General features: G+C 36.6%; 1 protein-coding gene across 2 annotated transcripts in view; it reads left to right on the forward strand.

The window, feature by feature from the left end:
- Positions 1 to 1,546, forward strand: part of gria2b (glutamate receptor, ionotropic, AMPA 2b) — a 51,536-nt gene extending 49,990 nt beyond the window's left edge. For both annotated transcript variants that reach the window (XM_040010341.1, XM_040010342.1), the window contains exon 16: positions 1 to 1,546. This exon is cut by the window's left edge and continues 531 nt beyond it. The gene's annotated coding sequence lies outside the window, so the exon portion shown is untranslated.
- Positions 1,547 to 7,349: the final 5,803 nt, after the last annotated feature.

Raw genomic sequence — 7,349 nt, forward strand, 5'->3', positions numbered from 1 at the left:
CTGCTTCTAGGAGTCAGAGATTTAGTCATCTCAACTGTGTTTATGTGTGTCTGAAAAGTGAGGGGGTGTGTTCATCAGGGGAAGATGTCGTCAAAAACACACCGTTTCTGTAGCCACCGCCGCAAAACAGGATTTTCAAGCACACTTGATTTCATCTGCATTAAGATGTGAAATCGTCCTTTTTTTCTAAGAAAATCTATTAAAAACGTTTATTGAAAAAAATATTTTTATGTATTTTCACAAAATAGCTTTTAAATAAACTTGCTTACATACTGGTTGGATAAAAACATCTTCATGTGTGAGTATACAGAAAGAAAAAATACTAAACAGCTTCTAGTTCGATATTTTTAAAGCCAAATACATTGCATTATGGGGGTGAGATGTTAAAATCATGTAATTAATTCCTATTCTGAACTTTCCTGTATATTTTATTCTTTAACATTTGGTGTTGATATGAAATATATGTCAATGCTTGGCATTTGGAATCAATCCTTCTATGTTTTTCTTGTTAGACTTGGTGCAGCAATTCTGCTTTATTACTTTTGTCTCTTTGTTTGCTTCAGTGCTTTTGCTGTTTGTATTTTTTCTGATGAGGACCGGGGTTGTTGTTCTTTCAAGAGGAGATTAATATGTTTACACGCGATGAATAAACAAAAAAAAAAAAAAATAGTATGGTATGGTATTATTCCATCACATTTTAAAGTGACATCAAAAAGAAGCATCTACATTCACATGGTTTACGTGATGGTTAAAATGCCAAATAAGTAAGAGTGCCAAATTCTAGTGCCAGTAGATAAATATAGTCTTAATATACTCAATCACTGTCATCTCAGTGAATGTAAATGATTCTGATACATTCTGTAACTTTTGTAACTAGATGTACAGTTGGTGGCAATGACTAATACAATAGCCTTTCTGCTTTGTTTTCAAGTCTCCATGTATTTTGCATTAATCGGACAATGGAGTAGCACAAGTTGCATGTTGTTGCCGCAAATACTACATACGTTTATTTCATTACTGCCAAACATACATTTTCATTTCAATGTTGAAGTTGTGAGGTTAAATGTTTGAAATTGGAAATACAATGTAAGACATATATACAATATATACATATAAACATATATTTTATATAAAAGTTCAAATATGACAAATTGTATCCCTTATCATAAGTACTTGATTTCCTTTTGCAGTACTTAATGCTACATTTAATTGTTTTAAAGATACAATATTACTTTTTAGTTGTCCAGACTCACCATAAGTTAGATACACAGGTTATGCAGATGAGCACATCTATTTATACGATTTTTTCCCCCCACTTTCAAATAGATCTATAACAAACCCCCTCCTGCACACAGCAGGGAGATGAACTATACTATTATTATTACCACTGTTTTTGTTATCAAGTATAGAAGCATACGGTATACCATAGTCGCTAATCAGTTTCATTGCATATTCAGGCTATTTCACAGACATTTTGTATATGGAATGTGTGCTAACTTGTTTATTTTTTGGGACTCTTTCTAAATAAAAAGTGGCTGATCTATTGTTATCTTTTACTGTGTCATTTATTTGGAATCTCTTGCTTTGTATTTATGCTATTGAAATATTCATGTAGAGTTAATTAAGTTTCCATAAACATAACCCGTTGACGCTGCTTACCTATGACTGATTTGTTTGCTTATATATAACACACATAAAGGGGAAATAAGTGACAGGTGTCACTTATTTCCCCTTTATGTGACCTGGCTGGGCTGTGATTTATATCACCCAAGGCACTGCACAACCATTTGTGCTTTCATTGCTTTTTCTGTTTAGGGAGATATATATATCACGTTACTAAACTTAGTTTGCCAGAGCTGAGGGCACATCACAGAAACTGTGCTAAAAAAAAGACAACAACAAAACTTACAGAGGATATGAAGACAAATATGTGTTTTTTTGTTTGTTTGTTCTTTACTTTTAAGTACAACAACCTTTACAGTTGAAATGTATTGGTTAAATCTAGCGTTGTTGTGTGTAGGGATGGGTATCGAAAACCGGTTCTTGTTGAGAACCGGTTCCCACTGTTTCAATTCCTTGGAATTGTTTGCCATTTTTGCAAACGATTCCCTTATCGATTCCAGTCGCCCCGAATGACGTCACCACGTTGCGGAGCGTCATTTACCTGGCAGGAAACATGGCGCCTAAGCGGCTCAAACGCTCAAAAGTTTGGTTATACTTTACGAGAATGGATGACATCAGGGCAACTTGCAATACTTGCAAAGTAGATATTTCATTTAAGGGAGGAAACACTACGAATATGCAAAAGCATTTGCTCACAAAACACGCAATAACCTTAAATGAATGTCGTGTTTTTAATTCCGCTCCGGACTCGTGAATCTCAACCCAGCAGCAGCGGTAACGTTTGCACGTCCTCTCCCGTTAATGCGGCAGGTAAATAATCAACTAACAGTGCATATTATGTTAGCGCGATCTGCCTTATTACAAAACCTGCCATTACTGTGCATTTAGGTGACCATGATGAGACAGACAGACAGAGTCTGGCTGGCAGTTCTCGCTGCAGTCTACCGGTAGCGTCTCCTTTCAGGCCAGGATAGACGAATGTCACCGAGCAGTGACTAAGTTTGTGGTAAAAGGTTTGCACCCATTTGCCACAGCAGATGATTTTCAGTAAGTGAATGTGTTTAATTGTAGGCAGGGACATTACTGGATATTCTTGTGTAATTGCTACAGAATGATTTATGTTATACTTTGTTATTGCTACAGAAGAATATTTATTTTATTATTTTACATTTACAATTTTTTCCCCGGGGACCCTGTGACACCCCATTGAAGAGCCGTAGGCTGTGGATCTCTTAAGATCTCACTGTTGGGTTTGTAAGGCCATGTTACTCCTAAATTTCTATCTTGTTCAAAGAGAAGATATAAAACAAAGTTCTAAGCTAATCAACCTTAGTGTTCTTCTTTTTAAAAAAATAAGAATCGATAAGAGAATCGATAAAGAATCGAATCGTTAAACAGAATCGAAAATGGAATCGGAATCGTGAAAATCTTATCAATACCCATCCCTAGTTGTGTGCTACAATTCTTGAAGTATAATACATCAAACAGTTTTGAGCTTAAATTGCTTAGTGCTGAAGTGCCTTTAGGTCACCCTACTTCTTCTGAGTGTTAATGAATTTCACACGTCTCCGTTAAGATGGCTGACTTCCTTCTGCTCCCTAAGATAATCCTCCTTTTCTCACATTCAAGCCATGTGTGCCTTTCTATCATGCCTTGTGGTTAATTACATCTTATTAAAATCATGTTTAGCTGCAAGTAGAATCCGTAGACAGACACCCAGGAGCCACAGTTATTGCAACTATATACAGTTTATAGATAATGAATGTAAGCTCGACTAATAAAGTGAATGCACTTTCATCAACAGACAGAAGGATTTTGCCTTTATTTTTATTATTTTTTTATTATTTTTATCCCTTAGCCGTGAATGGCTCATGGGGTATCGTCGTCACCGCCCGCAGGCGCCGTGGACACTGAAGTGTATGAATCTTTCTTTTACACATAAAAAGGTTCCTGTAAATGTGACATGTACTGCAGACCAGAGCGCACTGAATCAATAAGAATCTCACCCTGCACACACACATACTCAGATGTGAGAAACTTGTCAATAGAAATCAACGAGATACATTTACTGGCCATGTGAGTCAGGCTGTCTGGGCAGAACAACATGATTTATTTTTATATTCCAATCTAGTTTTACTAATTACATTTTACATTACTATGTAATTCTCCTTCAAAAGTAGCTTTTGCAAATACTCAGTAAAATGACTGTTTGATGCTGTGAAGTGGTACTTTTCTTCACTGTACATTTGGCAATTTAAAAGGAAATAAACATACACCGTTAATTTTCAAAGGCTTCTGATTCCACTAAGTCTTCCCACTTTATGTCATGCAAGGTGTTTGGTTATCTTTTTGTTCTACTAAGCTCATGGTTCCAACAACTTTGATTGTGTTCTTGCTTCTGAAAATCTGTGAAGTATTTCCCGCTCCATCTTTTCAACCTTTTGTCAAATGCAGGCAGAGACCTGCTTTATGTGCACATTTGTATATGCTGCATCATTTTCCTTTTATGTCATTCTTGTCATTCTGGGTGTATCTTGACATACTCCCAGAATTTCAAGCAATGATCCATTTTCATGAGTGTTTGTATTAGGCTCATGGGATTGCTCATTGCTTTGGGCAAAATCACACTGCTCCATGCACCTCTCTGTCGCCACTCTACTCACATATGCTGATTTAAACACTTGGGCATAGCAAAGAGGTTGCTCACCATCTGCTACTTAGTTGGATCAGATGGCTTTGCTACTGGACGCATCTGGTCAGCCCAAACATTTTGTGAGGGTTTTGCCTGGTGGATGACTCAGTGGAATGAATTTAGCTTTCTAGTCCAAAAGCCATTTTAGTGTTTTTGTTGACATAAAGACAGGTGACAAATTCAAGAAAACCCCGGAGAGGAAACCTGGACCTCTCCAGTGAAGGGGAACCGGTGGCTCTGTCATGCCATCAGGGGCATTTTGGCAGGATAATTTTTGCTCACTTGACCCTTTAAAGACAAGGGTTACTGCAAATCAAGTTATTTTGAGTGATCCCATTTATGTTATGTTAAAACATTTCTATCCTGGTGGGCATGAGCTCTTCCAGAATAGCAATGTCCCCATTGCTACAAGTGGTCGACGATTTATATTTAAAACATTTATTTGTACAAGGGGGAGAAGCCTCCACAGTTAAAATGCTTAAATTATACTATTGCATGAAAGAAGTATGTAAAATGTTAAAAATTTAAAAAATCAAAGAAGATAAAGTGTTACGGTTGTGCTAAGTATAAACTACTACTAATACTAATTTCTTTCATAATGAAAGGATTTTTTTAAACATGTAGTTATATTCCCACAAAATGCATTTTTCCTAAAAAAAAAAAAATGTAGGAACTTCCTGATAAACATAAGAATTTGTATTTTTTAAGTTTTATATATATTTTGATAATTTGCGTTTGCAGCAAAAAGTGTAGATAATTCCCCCTTTCTCAGCACAATCTTGCTGTTTGCTTTCAACAAAAACACAGATTTGTTTAACCTTAATTAGTCATCCTTGGAGCCTCCTTTTTTAGTTTTACTTCCCTTAACGGGGTTAGGGTTATTGAAGGTTATGAATGTCCCATGGCAACACTACCAACTTTGCGAGCATAGCTCCAATCTGAGGTTTTTTGCTATTCATTGCTTTTTGTTATACCAATATTTTTGCCACTATTTTGTTTTTCCTTTATGTAGAAATGACTTGCTGAAGTGACACTCTGCAGAAGCATTGTTATCATTTTACAAGGCAGTTGCACCACCTTTGTGTAATCAAGCTTGCTTATGGGCCATTAGTTCAGCCGATAACATCACACAGGAATGGTTGACCAAAATGAATCTTCATCCATGTGAGCTATCAGCATGTGATGTGCCAGCTTTGTCTCACTTCTTTCCTTTATATTGCTAGTTATCAGTGGTTGTTATGATATGTTTCTCCTTGGACTGAAGGTAATGATGACAGAAGGTACACAGGGAATGGCCTGAATCTGCCACCTCATATAGGAGACATCAATAGCACAGACAGGACAATGTTTCATCTTCAGGTCTATTAGCTAAGGCCTGACTGCCTGCCCTGGCCTCATTAAAATCCAGCCATGATTCAGAAATGCTCACACAGCAACACTGGTGCAGATTTAAGGTGCATGAGCTTTCTTAACATGACATGATTTTATGTATATTTCAAAATAATATCGACTTGTTTACCCACTTGAACTATTATGGAAGATATTGTGGAAATGACAAATCTTGAAAGTTATTGAAAGCATAAGTTGGCAGTGCCCAGGCCTTTTATACGGCACTCAGTTGACATCAGAATGATTCAGATAGTCATGGACAGGAACTTGTACTTGCAATCCTGAACAACAAAGCAATGTTTACTCAAGAGAGGTATTGCAAAATCAAATGCTAAGCAAGTGCCTTTTAATTGAATAGTTTGATTTTATTGTTACATTTCTTTAAACTGTTTTTTTCCATTCAATTTAATCTCAGAAACCACTACAGTAGTTGTGATCTTACTGTCTGTCTCTGTCCAGGGTGTACCCTACCTCTCCCCCTATGGTAGCGGGGATAGACACCAGCCCCCCACGACCCTGATTAAGCATAAACAGAAGAGAATGGATGGATAACTTCCAAGTTAAATAGGTCTGCAGTGCATTTCATTAAAAAGTAAGAGCGATTTTATTATATTAAAAGTTCACAACTGACAGCAGGACCTCAACGCAAAAAAGTCACTACACTTTTGTTATATTTGGCAAGATAAGGACTCTGTATACTGGGTTCAGTTTTAAAAAATGCACTGAAAATCAACAAGTAATTATTGGTGCACTGAAGTGGGGCTCAAGTAAATGGTCTTTCTGCGACTGCAGTGCATGAAGAAAGTATTTACAGCAATTTACTTGTTCCACATTTTGTCATTTGTCAGCCTTATTCCAAGATGGATCAAATTCATTTTTTATTGCAAAATTTGACTTTGTTGAAGTCTTTTTGAGTATGATGTTACAAACTTGGTATAACTATTTTTGGGTAGTTTCTTCATTTCTTATTTACAGAAACTCAAACTCCATTCAGATTGATTGGGGAGCATCCACAGCCATTTTCACATCTCCACAGAGATACTCAATTGGTTTCAAGTCTGGGCTCTGGCTGGGCCACTCAAGGACATTCACAGAATTGTCCCAAAGCCACTTCTTTGTCATCTTGACTGTGTGTTTAGGGTCCATAGTCCAGGTCCAGAGCACTCTAGAGAAGGTTATCCACATGCACTCATGGTGCTGTCATAAATGTTTTTTGTTTTTTGTTACCCAACACCTTTTGAACTTATGCAGCCCAGATATGATCACACTGTCCCAAATTTAAAGCATGGGATTGTCTTTTCTTGTTATTTGATTTCCTTATTTTATTTTATTGTTCTTGGATATTGAGATTGATATCCTCCAAAGAGAAATGATGCACCAGTTCTGTTTTTTCAGAAATGGATTTTAGCATTGTAGATTGTAGCATAACATCGTCATTTCAGGAAACTAATTTCACTGCAGCTCTGATTAGTGGCCTTATGCCTTGTTCTATACCTCCTGATTACTGCCACTTATGTGTTGCCACAAATGTTTAGTTGCTCAACAATCTTCGTCTATTCTTTTCCATCTTTCTGAAGTTTATGATTGAGATTTCTTTAGAAACTCTTTTCCATGTGTGATATCCAGTGTTGGGCAAGTTACTTTG

The sequence above is a fragment of the Simochromis diagramma genome, unplaced genomic scaffold, assembly GCF_900408965.1.
Source record: "Simochromis diagramma unplaced genomic scaffold, fSimDia1.1 OVJJ01000585.1, whole genome shotgun sequence".
Lineage (NCBI taxonomy): Eukaryota > Metazoa > Chordata > Actinopteri > Cichliformes > Cichlidae > Simochromis > Simochromis diagramma.